We start from the raw sequence: 13,159 nt of genomic DNA, 5'->3' as shown, positions 1-13,159 counted from the left end.
ATTGAAATAGGTTGTCTGATCCTGCACTCACTCGTAGGTCACACCATCAGTGAGGAGTCATAACAGGTGGTAGGAGCATTTTTGGAAGCCATTTCTGCGTTGGAATGGCTAGATAAGCTTTCACATACAAATGACTTCAAACCGCACAAGTATAGCCCATAGAATCCAGTCTAAATATATCCCTACATCAACTTTCCATTAGTAGTCACTTCAGTAACCTCTGACATTTGGGAGAGTGGAAAAAGACAGTAGTTGTAACCAACAACAATTAAAATATTTTACCTTGAAAAACGTTTAAAAACATGAAACAAATCTGGTAAAGGACTGTTGTCTAAAATATATACAAAGAATCTTCAAGGTCAACAATAAGGAAATGAACAACTCGGTTAAAAAATGAGCCAGAGGCCTTAATAGACACCACATCAAAGAAGATATGCAAATGGAAACTAAGCATATAAAAAGATGTTCAACATTATATGTCATTGCTGCTGCTACTGCTGCTAAGTCGCTGCAGTTGTGTTCGACTCTGTGTGACCCCATAGATGCCAGCCCATCAGGCTACCCCGTCCCTGGGATTCTTCAGGCAAGAACACTGGAGTGGGTTGCCATTTCCTTCTCCAATGCAAAAAAGTAAGAAGTGAAAGTGAAGTCACTCAGTCGTGTCCGACTCTTTACGACCCCATGGACTGCAGGCTTCCAGGCCCCTCTGTCCATGGGATTTTCCAGGCAAGAGTACTGGAGTGGGGTGCAAATGAAAGTTACAATAAGATACCGCTACACACCTATGAGAATGGCCAAAATCCAAAACACTAACAACACCCAAAGTTAGTGAGGATGTGAGGAAATAGCAATTATCATTTGTTGCTGGTGGGAACATAAAATGGTACAATCACTGTGGAAGAGCACTGAGGCTTTCTCACAAAATACCCTTCCTATACAATCCAGTGATCATGCATCTTGATATTTACTCAAATGAGTTGAAAATTTGTGTCCATACAAAAGCCTGCATGGAGATATTTATGGCAGCTTTATTCACAATTGTCAAAACTTGGAAGCCACCAAGATGTCCTTCAGTAAGTGAATGGATAAATAAACTGTCGTCCATACAGATAATAGAATATTAGTCATAGGTAATAAGAAATCAGTTACTGAGCCATGAAAACAAGATGGAGGAAACTTAAATGCATGTTACTAAGTGAAATGGCAAGCCACCCCAGTGTTCTTGCCTGGAGAATCCCAGGGACAGGGGAGCCTGGTGGGCTGCCGTCTCTGGGGTTGCACAGAGTCGGACACGACTGAAGCAACTTAGCAGCAGCAGCAGCAAGTGAAAGAAACCAATCTGACAAGATTGCATGCTAGATTATGCCAACTACATAACATTCTGGAAAAGACAAAACTATGGAGACAGTAAAAAGATCAAGGGGTTATCAGAGGTTATGGGGGAGGGAGGAATGGATGGGCAGGACACAGAGGATTTGTAGGGCAATGAAACTGTTCTATATGATAATACAATGATGGATACATGTTATTATACACGTTTGCATAGGGAATGGAAAAGGTCAGCTATTTGTTGAATCAATGAACCAGAGGATGATAAAGAGAGTTTCTACCATTCAACATTTGTTGAATGTTGCTACATTTGCTACCATGTGTTGAACTTTGCTGCATATCAGACAGTGGTACTTGCTTTATGTTACATCTTTTAAACCTTCATAGCAGCCCTGTGGCATATATGTGTGTGTGCTAAGTCACTTCGGTTGTGTCCTAATCTTTGTGACACTGTGGACTATAGCTGGCCAGGCTCCCTTGTCCATGGGAGTCTCCAGGCAAGAACACTGGAGTGGGCTGCCATGCTCTCCTCCAGGGGATCTTCCTGACCCAGGGATCGAAAGAGTGTCTCTTGGGTCTCCTTGCATTAGCAGGCAGGTTCTTTACGACTAGCGCCACCTGGGAAGCCTTCACAGCAGCTGAATAGTTCAGTTCAGTCACTCAGTCGTGTCTGACCCTTTGCAACCCCATGAATCACAGCACACCAGGCCTCCCTGTCCATCACCAACTCCCGGATTTCACTCAGACTCATGTCCATCGAGTCAGTGATGCCATCCAGCCATTTCATCCTCTGTCGTCCCCTCCTCCTCCTGCCCCCAATCCCTCCCAACATCAGAGTCTTTTCCAATGAGTCAACTCTTCACATCAGGTGGCCAAAGTACTGGAGTTTCAGCTTCAGCATCATTCCCTCCAAAGAAATCCCAGGGCTGATCTCCTTCAGAAAGGACTGGTTGGATCTCCTTGCAGTCCAAGGGACTCTCAAGAGTCTTCTCCAACACCACAGTTCAAAAGCATCAATTTTTTGGCGCTCAGCTTTCTTCACAGTCCAACTCTCACATCCATACATGACCACAGGAAAAACCATAGCCTTGGCTAGACAGACCTTTGTTGGCAAAGTAATGTCTCTGCTTTTAAATATGCTATCTAGGTTGGTCATAACTTTTCTTCCAAGCAGCTCTATTAGTACTATAATTTTAGACAGGAAGAAACTGAGGCTCTGAAGAGTACAATGAGTTACCACCAGCCCTACTTACAAGTAGTCAGTGAAGCTGGGATTCAGACAACGGTGTACCAGGCTCCACCTTAATCCAGGACTTCGGGTGATGTACTATCCTGCCTATCTTTATTATCATTTGCATAATGGTTTAGTAGTACTTGCCTTGAAGTCTTCCCTGAGGTTGTGCACATAAAAGTTAAAAATGAGATCACAGAACAGAGAACATCTTCTAATTGTGAAACGCTACATGTATTTGTCAGGATCCAATCAGAAAACAAACTGCTAAAGGTCTTTCAAACAGAGGGAGTTTAATAGAGGGAATTGACAACCAAAATGATGGAAGAGCTGAGACATCAACAGGAAGTGAGGAAGCAACCTAGAAGCTGTCAAGAGCAAGGAGCAGCTACCTCCCTTGACCTGGAGGGATAACAACAGAAGCTAGCTTTGCCAGAACCAGAAGCTGGGGCATCCTGTAGGTGCTAGAGCCCTAGTGGGGGCTGAAGCTGGGGCATCCTGTAAGTGCTAGAGCCCTAGTGGGGGCTGCCCATGAAGCTGAAATAAGAGAGGAAGGAGCTGTCCTAGCAGAGACTGAGCCAAGGAGAAGCAGCAGCAGCTACAGGTGATGCTTCCGGAAGCAGAGAGGGGGTAGAAATACCCTGGCTTCTCCCCTCTGTCAGTCTCTAGTTTTCTAGAATTTTCCCATCAGCCTGTCCTTTCTGAGAGGCTGGGAACCAGACTTTCCTATGATGCAGAGAATGGCACAGAAGGGAAAGAATAAGAAGTAGGTTTGAGGGCAAGATTGCTATTAAATGGGCTTTCCAAGTGGCGCTGGTGGCAAACAACGTGCCTGCCAATGTGAGAGACGTGAGAGACGTGGGTTCAATCTCTGGGTTGGGAAGATCCCCTGAAGGAGGGCATGACAACCCTCTCCAGTATTCTTGCCTAGAGAATCTCCATGGACAGAGGAGCCTGGTGGGCTACTGTCCATAGCGTCACAAAGAGTCAGACACAACTGAAGCGACATAGCACGCACACACGCACTGCTATTAAACACACCATCATATATGCAAGATACTGGTATTATAGGAGAGAACTGCAGGGTGCCAATTAACGAGCGGAGGAGGGATCAGACACAGGATTCCAAAACATCATGCAAAGTTTTCTTCTCCTAGAACAAACACTGTGAGAATACAGTGAAAAATATTCAACCAGGAGATCCCACATTTCTGGATAAAAGCTTGACTACACAATACCGATGGGGCGGAGAAGCAGAGAAAGAAAACGGAGGTGGATGGTTAAATGCCTGAAACCAAGCTGCAAAAGGATAACACTCCAAGGGCAGGGTTTATTTTCATCTTAAAGAGAAGCCTCGGGACTGATGGAAGTGACCTGCCCTCCTCTGAAGGGGCCTCTGGTGAGGAGATGTGATGAACTCAGCCCCGGAGACTAGGAATGACACCGTCCTTCTGGCTCCTACGATCCATCAGAAACTGACAGCCTCCCCGTCCAGCAGTCAGCCTGGGCAGAGGCAGCTCTGGCTTTTCCTGCTTAAGGGTGGGGATGGGAGGGAGAGAGCAGCTCCAGCCTGAAGCCACTATTCCCACTTCACTCTTCATCGGTGCTCTGCCCTGGATCCAATCTTGAGAGGCTAACGAAGTTCCAGTGAAGCATTCTGAGCACCATTGCTCCACCAAGCCTGGTGTCGGCAAATAGCTCCTGAGTCCAGGGCTGTCGGTCTCCATCTGCCTTGGAAGCTGCCAGCACCCTATGCTGTAGCTTCATAAACCACATTCAGCTCTGTGGGGTATGTGTCGTCTCTCCCCTGGGGCTGGAACACCCTACAGCTTCTCTTCAGGTTAGCACTGACTCAGCTGTCGGTAAATATCACTTCCTCATGTAAGTCCTCTATGTATGAGTGAGGTCGCTTCAGTTGTGTCCGACTCCCTTCCACAGTATGGACCACAGCCCACCAGGCTCCTCTGTCCATGGGATTCTCTAGGCAAGAATACTGGAGTGGGTTGCCATGCCCTCCTCCAGGGGATCTTCCCGTGGATCAGACCCGTATCTCTTGAGTCTCTGGCACTGGCAGGCAGAGGTTCTTTACCACTAGCGCTTACTTACCTGGTAAGCCCCAAAACTGATCTTCTAAAGTGGTTTCACAGTACCTTGTACTTCTCCTTACTGGTACACTCTACTTTTATTACTCATGGAATGACCTAGACCTGAGGTCAGCAGCTACAACCAGTGGGCCAGTGCAATCCATTGTCAGTTTGTGTGAATAAAGTTTTATTGGCACACAGCCATGTCCATTCATTTACACATTGTCTCTGGCAGCTTTCACACTACAATGGCTGACCTGAGTAGTTGCAACAGAGACCTTATGTCTGGGGATCTTTATAAATGTACATCTAAAGTTAAAATCTTTAATCCTCTTTGCATCTTTCTGTTGACTTCAGGATAGCATCTAAACTCAGAGAACAACAACAACAAAAAAAAAAGCAATTAGTCTGAAATCTAAAACGGATAAGCAGGTGATGTGTACTGGACACTCCAGGATCAGCATAAGCATGAAGCACCTAGCACAGTATTCCACACGATGCAGTCACGTGACAACGTCAGTTTCCTACATTTCAACATCCTATGCCTATTGCATCTGCAGCTTTCAAAGTGAGCAGACATCAGATCTGCTCATTATGTAGTTCTAAGGAGTTCTGCATCACCACTGGCCTGACTATAGTTGTGCACTTTACGTAAAAACAAATCAAGACCACACTTAAGTTAAAGACTGTGCAGTGAACAATTAGGGCATTGTTTACTCATCCACCTAAATGCTCATTTATCCAACAAACATTTACATAGCATCGATGTTAAATCAGGCAGTGGGCAAGATATAAGATATAAGAACTGCAGGGAAGGAATGGAGACTCAGATGTAGAGAATGGACACAGTAGAGGAGGGGTGAGTGGGACAAATGGGGAAAGCAGCATCAACATATATACGCTATCATATGGAAAATGGATAGATGGTGAGAAGTTGCTGTGTAACACAGGGAGCCCCGTCTGGTGCTCTGTGATGACCTAGAGGGATGGGATAGGAGGATGGGAGGGAAGCTCAATAGGGAGGGGATATGCATATAATGATGGCTGACTCAGGCTTCCCAGGTAGTGCTAGTGGTAAAGAATCCACCTGTCAATACAGGCGTTCAATCCCTGGTCTGGGAAGATCCCCTGGAGGAGGGCATGGCAACCCACTCCAGTATTCTTGTCTGGGAAATTCCACAGACAGAGGAACCTGGCGGGCTATGGTTCATAAGGTTGCAGAGTCTGACACGACTGAAGTGCTTAGCATGCACGTATGGCTGATTCGCGTTGTACAGCAAAAACCAACACAACATTGTAAAAATTATTTAAAAAAATAAAAATGGATAAATAGAACAGACAACAATGACAGCAACAAAGAATGGAAAGAAAAGATCAAACTGTTCTCAAGCTGACTCCTGAGCTTATTTTAAATGGAACAAGGGGTATCGTTTGACAAGACAGAGCGTGGACAGAGGAACAGTGCAAAACAGCATTCCCACCAAAGGATGCTGACAGCACCGATTTCCCCAGTCGAATGTGAAGTTGCGAACTCTTCAGGCATCCCCAGGGCTGGACCGTCCAGAGCTCTTCTCACCAAGTGAACTTCAGAGTCGCCTCCTGGGCGCCCGCCCCCAGCCACGTCCAAGGACAGAACCCAGCCGGGGGCCTCAAACAGGCAGAAATATTTATGCCACATCCAGAAGACCAAGCCTCAGAGACGGAGCTGATGCCGCTTGAAAGGAATCGGGGTGGAATCTCCGGAGATTAAGAAAATGACAGTGACCAAGATGCCAAAGGGGAGAAGGGTGAGAAGAAGCAGAGATTAAAGCAGCTGGGCCGTTTGTTATTTTGATTTGTGCCTTTTTCTGTTTCAAAGGGAATTAAGGGAGATGAATTAAGGCTTCATTAGATCCCGACAGCTTCAGGAATATTAATCCGTCTTCCATTTACAATAAGACTTACCGGTCTCTGCAAGGTCGGGGTGAAGGAAAGAGAAAGCTGTTGATGTGTTCCCGTCCCACGGCCCTGTGCCCCCCGCCTCTCGCCTCTGGTCACTTTCCCTTTCATGCCTTTGTTTGACACATAGGAAAGAATCATGAGGTGTTGAGTATCGTTAACTTCCAAACACCTACGAAATCAGTAGGAAAGTGCAAACACTGCGGACCCCAACGGTCTCTGCCAATGATCCGTCCTAAAGTCCTCCCCTCCGGAGATGAAAAGAAAAGAGCTTGGCAGGCGGACAGTCTCAGGGAGAGAGGAGTGAATGAGCAGGAGGGGGACATGCAGGATAAATGAAGATATGATTGGCTTCTTACCTCGGTCCGCTCACACATGGTTCTGAGCATTTAATAAACGGGTTGACACTCCAAGTTCCCCTCATTAGGGGAACGTGGAGACCTGGATTACCGTAAATCAGAAGGCCCGGTTATCAAAGCTTGTGATCTTTAACTGTGTCAGGGCGCCCTCCTGTCTGCTCATGGAGGCAACAACCCGCAAGCTGCAAAGAATTAGCCGCCAGGCCATGATTTAAGACACACACACCACCCCGTGGAGGAGGTGGGAGGCTGGGCCCGGCAGGGGAAGTTTGCCCAGGTAGCCCACTCAAGCCCTGCTGTCTCTGGGATGCGTGGCACCTGTGGAGAGGACGGGGAAGGGTGAGGAATGAATGACCCTATGATGGACCTGGTAACAGACCTCTGTGCTTGGTGAGATTAGGAGCCAGCACTGGAAACCTTTCATTCCTTTGGTTTTCCAGGCTACATTCACATCAGAATCTAGAGACACAGACATAGGGAACAGACGTGTGCACATGGGGGGTGGGGGTGCGTTGGAGACTGGGATTGGCCCACGTGCACTGCCATGTGTGAACCAGACAACTAGCGGGAACATGCTATAGGACAGGGAGTCAGCTCAGTTCTCTGTGAGGACCTAGATGGATGCGACGTGGGAGGGGAGGTCCAAGAGAAAGGGGATCGATGCACACATATGGCTGATTCGGGCTTCCCTGGTGGCTGAGACAGTCAAGAATCTGCCTGCAATGCAGAAGAGCCACGTTCAATCCCTGGGTCGGGAATATCCTCCGGAGAAGGGAATGGCTACCCACTCCAATATTTTTGCCTGGAGAACCCCATGGACAGAGGAGCCAGGCAGGCTACAGTCCATAGGGTTGTAAAGAGTAGGACACGACTGAGCAGCTAATCCTTACTATAGCTGATTCACTTCATTGTACAGCAGAAACTAATACAACGTTGTAAAGCAACTGTACCCCAATTAAAAAAAAATCCAATACAAAACTGCTGGGTAATTTGTAATAAAGACATATCTATCCCCAGACTTAAAAATTGCATCCAATTAACATGTACACACTGCTATATTTAAAATGGATAACCAACAAGGTCCTACTGTATAGCACATGGAACTCTGCTCAATGTTATGTGGCAGCCTAGATGAGAAGGGAGATTGGGGGAGAATGAATACATGTACATGTGTGGCTGAGTTCCTTTGCTGTCCACCTGAAACTATCACAACATTGTTAATTAGCTATATTCCAATACAAAATAAAAAGGTTTAAAAAATTTTAAAAATTGCATCCAAGAGAAATCAACGCACAGATCCACAAAAAGGGTTGCAAGCAAATGTTCACAGCTGCTTCATAATTATCCCAAACTGGAACCAACCCAATTATTCTTCAGGGGGAGAATGGATTAAACTACTGTGGTGCATCCATACAGGGGAATAGTATTCAGCAAAGAAAAAAAAAACTCCTGATACAGTAAACAACATGAATTGCACAGATCTAGTGTTGAGTGAAAGACACCAAACACAAGAAAGTACACACTGCTTTTACGTGAAGTTCAAACACAGGCAAAACTAGTCTATGGCAGTATTACAAAAGAGAACAGCAGCAGGATAGAAAGACATAAGGGAAATTTCTGGGGAGATGGAAAAATTCTGTGTCTTAATCGTGATGATGGTTACATGAGGAGATACATTCATAAAAACTTATCATTCAGTTTAGTTAATTGTTGCATATTTTAGGAAGGGAGATACATTCATAAAAACTTATCATTCAGTTTAGTTAATTGTTGCATATTTTAGGAAGGGAGGTCCAAGAAGGAGGGGACATATGTTTCAGCTCAGCTCAGTTCAGTTGCTCAGTCGCTCAGTCGTGTCTGACTCTTTGAAACCCCATGGACTGTAGCACGCCAGGCTTCCCTGTCCATCACCAACTCCTGCAGCCTACTCAAACTCAAGTCCATCAAACTGGTGATGCCATCCAACCATTTCCTCCTCTGTTGTCCCTCTCTCCTCCTGCCTCAGTCTTTCCCAGCATCAGGGTCTTTTCAAATGAGTCAGTTCTTTGCATCAGGTGGCCAAAGTACTGGAGTTTCAGCTTTAGCATCATTCCTTCCAAAGAACACCCAGGACTGATCTCCTTTAGAATGGACTGGTTGGATCTTCTTGCAGTCCAAGGAAATCTCAAGTGTCTTCTCCAACACCACAGTTCAAAGCATCAGTGATATGCTGGGGCAGCCTTGAAAACATTGCAGGGGGCAGGCACTCCAGGCGAAGCACGTGCAAAGGTCCTGAAATCCACTTTGTTTATTTGTTTTTGTAGTATGTTATTGTGATATAATTTGGTGGAGGGGGGTATAGTTTATACATATGTATACCTATGGCTGATTCATGTTGATGTATGGTGGAAACCAACACAATACCGTAAAACAATTATCCTCCAACTAAATTTTAAAAAATAGTTGCATATTTTAGTATGTCTGAACTACATCCCCCCCAAAAATTACATTGCAATAACATACTGCAAAAACAAATAAATAAATGACTAAATGTGGATTTCAGAGCCTTTCTACAGGCTTCACCTGGATTATCTGCCCCCTTGCAATATGTTCAAGGCTGCCCCAGCATATCATTCAAGTCTTCGCTTAACCATCACCCATTCAGAGAGCTCAGCTATTCTCTGTTGCATGGTCCTATCTTGTTTGTTTTCATCTTGCTAATTATGCTCAGAAATTGTCTTTTGTATGTATTTGCTTGTTCTCTGCCTCCTCCTTTAGTCCCATCTGAACTGTAAGCTCCTGAGGGAAAAGGGTCTTATCCAGCCTCAGAGCTGCTTTACTGGACTCTGGCTTCTGGTTGAGGTTTGGCCCACAGGAAACCCTAGCAGGAGACTAAAAGAAAAGGGGAGTGGGGGGTTAGGATGCTGCCCCTACCTGGTGAGGTCTCTACCAGCTGGCTGCATCTCTGGGTCTGTGGTTGTCAGCTGGGGATAATGGTGCCTCCAGGGGACATTGGGGAATTCTGGAAGGCACCACTGGTATCCAGTGGGTAGAGGCCATGGATGCTGCTAGACACCCTACAATGCACAGGACATCCCCCACCACAGAGAATTCTCTAGCTCTAAATAACAACAGTGTCACAGTTAAGAAAGCCCACTCTAGACAAAGGTCACAGTTCACCTAAGGACTTCTCACCATGGAGAGGTCCAGATACAGGTAACAATGCCCCCTTCCTTCAGGTCTAGGGGTTGAAACATCCCCAGTGTTGGGACTTCCCAGGTAATCCAGTGACTAAGACTCTGCCTGCCGATGCAGGGGATGTGAGTTCAGACCTCTGGTCTGGGAAGATTCCACAGGCATGGGGCAGCTAAGCCCATGCATCACAGCTACTGGGCCTGTGTTATAGAGTCCTTGTTCCACAGTGAGAGAGGCCACTGCGGTGAAAAGCCAAGTACTGCAGCTAGAGAGCAGCCCCCACTTGCCGCGAAGAGCATGCATGCGTGCTAAGTTGCTTGGGCTGTGTCCGACCCTTCTGCACACCCATGGACTGTAGCCCACCAGGCTCCTCTGTCCGTGGGGATTCTCCAGGCAAGAATACCAGAGTGTGTTGCCATGCCCTCCTCTAGGGGAATCTTCCTGACACAAGATCAACCCTGCGTCTCTTATGTCTCCTATATTGGCAGGCGGGTTCTTTACCACTAGTGCCACCTGGGAAGCCCAGTGAAGACCCAGTGTAGCCAAAAATTAAAAATAAATAACTAAATAAAAAATTGTAAATGCTTAAAAAATAATTCCAATATTGCTAGCTCCTGGGTACTGCACTATCCATTATGCTTCTTCCATATTCCACCCATGACTCTGTCTTAGCTCCTTTATGAAACTCTTCAAATTATCCTAGTCTATAGCTATTCTCTCTCCCATAGAACCCTGACAGATACACTATTTCATCTCCAGCAGCTAAGCATTCAGTAAATATCAATAAGTATCTGTGAAATTAACTAAGTAATTCATAATGGAGGCTCTCCCTAGGAGATTTGGATTTAGAAGTCAATAATAATTCTTGGAACTTACCACTGTGAAAAGATTCCCCAGGTGACCCTAGAAAAATACCCTTATGTATTAATGAGGACACTGAGGGGAAACGACATTTTCAGTGTCACAACTTTTTGAGGAGCAGTCTAGGGTCGATTTCTCCCTGGTCTTGATATTGATTGTGAATACCATGATACTTTGTTGCTTTTCCTTGAACTGTTTTTTCAGTAACATTGCCAATTCCTCTGGACGTAAAGCAGATCCTGAAATCCAGACCTCCCAAATGTCAAACAGGAACATTTAAGCTGTGAGATTCTGATTCATCTACACATGGCTCTGAACATCCAGGGCTGGAGGGACCATTCTACAGATGGACAAAAACTCCGAGGACAGATATTTCTGGCTCAGTCCAAGATTCTGCCACATCCAAGCTCCTTGACCTGCTAAGATGCGGTTCCCTTGTGTGGAAACTGGAGATGATAGAGTATATCACTCAGGTTTGGTTCTAAGGCCTCCATGAGAGGATATTTATGAATTGTGTGGCCAAGTACCGGGCACAGAGTAAGATTTCAGAGGGCAGTGTTGATGGCTGAGCTGCCCTCCAGTCCAGTTCTCCGCCTTTGGTGTTCTAGAATCGAATCCTCAGAGCTCCCAATGTTACTGGGCAAACATAACTTTTTCTTGATCAGTCACTAAGTTGCATCTGACCCTTTGCAACCCCACAGACTGCAGCACAGTAGGCCTCCCTGTCCTTCACTACCTCCCTGAGTTTGCTCAAACTCATGTTCACTGAGTCAGTAATACCATCCAACCATCTTATCCTCTATCATCCCCTTCTCTTCCTGCCTTCTATCTTTCCCAACATCAGGGTCTTTGCCAGCGAGTCGCATCAGGTGGCCAAAGTATTGGAGCTTCAGCATCAGTCCTTCCAATGAATATTCAGGGTGGGTTTCCTTTAGGATTGACTGGTTTGACTTCTTTGCAGTCCAAGGGACTCCCAAGAGTCTTCTCCAGCACCACAATTCAAAATCAACTGGAATCTTTAAAAAAAAAAAAAAAAAAGGAAATTCAACCCTCTGTAGTCTTGGCTAAAATATAGGCTGTGGAAAAGCCAGTCCCCAGCCACTAAGGTCCAAACTGTAGGTTTAAATGTTTACAGTAGGCTTAAACTTGGTTTAAGAAAACCTGCAGGCGGGGTGGGGGTGAGGGATCTGCATTCCTTTGTGAGTTTAAGACAGGCTTCCCCTAGGTTTTCTCAAATGAGTGGAATTAGCATCTCGCATTTTATTTTCTCTCTTCACACCCAGATTCAAGTCTATAACACTGGGAAACTTTCAGGTTTTGTACTCAGGAAGAGAGAATTGCCTGGGTAGAAAGAAAAAAGAAGCTTACCTTCTTTCCTCGACAACTTGAGGGCACTTTAGAGATGTGAACACTGATTAGTCCAAGAGAAAACCAGAAAGGTGGGCTTTTAGTATAATTTAGACCCAAGGACGTTCCCAAGAGATGGCGAGCAGAAGAGAAAATTTCTTTAATGGCCATTGCACTTAAGTTCGGCACTTTCTAATTCTGAGACTTGGGCTCTTCTTTTGGAAACTGGGGACCTATTCATCCCATGTGGTCAAGGTAATGACTGACTTGGCTTGAATCGACACACAAGTTTTTTCAGTGTTTTTATTTATGTATTGGCTCCCCTGGGTCTTTTTGCTATGGTTGGGCTTTCTCTAGTGGCTGAAAGCAGGGGCTACGCTCTAGTTACCGTGTGCAGGCTTCTCATTGTGGCGACTTCTCTTGTTCCAGAGGACAAGCTCTAAACGCAAGGGCTTCAGTAACTGAGGCACACAGGCTTAGTTGCTCCGCAGTTTGTGGAATCCTCCCAGATCAGGGAGCCAACCTGTGTCTCCTGCACTGGCAGGCAGATTCCTATCCACTGTGCCACCAGGAAAGTCCTTGAATCTACAGAGTTGAAGGAATTATTTCAGTTCAGTTCAGTTCAGTCGCTCAGTCATGTCTGACTCTTTGCAAGCCCATGGACTGCAGCACACCAGGCTTTCCTGTCCATCATCAACTCCCAGAATTTACTCAAACTCATGTCCATCGCGCCGGTGATGCCATCCAACCATCTCATCCTCTGTCGTTCTCTTCTCCTCCTGCCTTCAATCTTTCCCAGCATCAGGGTCTTTTCCAATGAGTCAGCTCTTTGCATC

Source organism: Budorcas taxicolor, chromosome 17 (assembly GCF_023091745.1).
Source record: "Budorcas taxicolor isolate Tak-1 chromosome 17, Takin1.1, whole genome shotgun sequence".
NCBI lineage: Eukaryota > Metazoa > Chordata > Mammalia > Artiodactyla > Bovidae > Budorcas > Budorcas taxicolor.
The sequence above is the reverse complement of the archived record's forward strand: the minus strand, read 5'-3'. Positions refer to the sequence as shown.